We start from the raw sequence: 609 nt of genomic DNA, 5'->3' as shown, positions 1-609 counted from the left end.
AACCTGAAAGAATTTACCAACACCAGACCAGTTCTCCAAGAAGTTCTGAAGGGAGTCCTATATCAGGAAAACTAAAGTCAAACACACAGAAATAAGAGTTGAAAAAGAACTACAAACATGGCCAGCTTAATGGTAGGAACAAGTCCAGAGTTGAATGCTGTCTTCCAGAATTTAAACGGAAAGATCCAACCACAACAGTAGATTAAGCACATGAGTCTGAACTGGTAAAATAGAATTTTATGACTTTTGACTAAAACATTACTGACCTTCTATGCTTTGTTTTCCAGAGTTAAGGATTTTTGTCTTCTCTTGAGTTGTGGACAGGTCCATGTACCCACTATTCAAACAGAATCCTGGGAACCAGCAGTTAGCGTAATGGCTGTGTCGCTGGACTCCCATGTAGTCGACCGCGGTTCGTGTCCTGGACCCGGTGGCTTAAAACTCACACCGGGTGCGTGTGCGTGCGTGCCCAAGATCCCGAGAGGAGAATGGAGGAGAAGGGATTGCGGCGTGACCGTCCACCCTGGGGGGTGATTTCTCGCTTTCTGTCTCTATGTCTCTCTCTGTCTGTCTGGCGAGCACACGCACCCTACAGTGAAAATCTCTCAA

This window comes from Tupaia chinensis, unplaced genomic scaffold, assembly GCF_000334495.1.
Source record: "Tupaia chinensis unplaced genomic scaffold, TupChi_1.0 Scaffold142001_1, whole genome shotgun sequence".
NCBI lineage: Eukaryota > Metazoa > Chordata > Mammalia > Scandentia > Tupaiidae > Tupaia > Tupaia belangeri.
The sequence above is the reverse complement of the archived record's forward strand: the minus strand, read 5'-3'. Positions refer to the sequence as shown.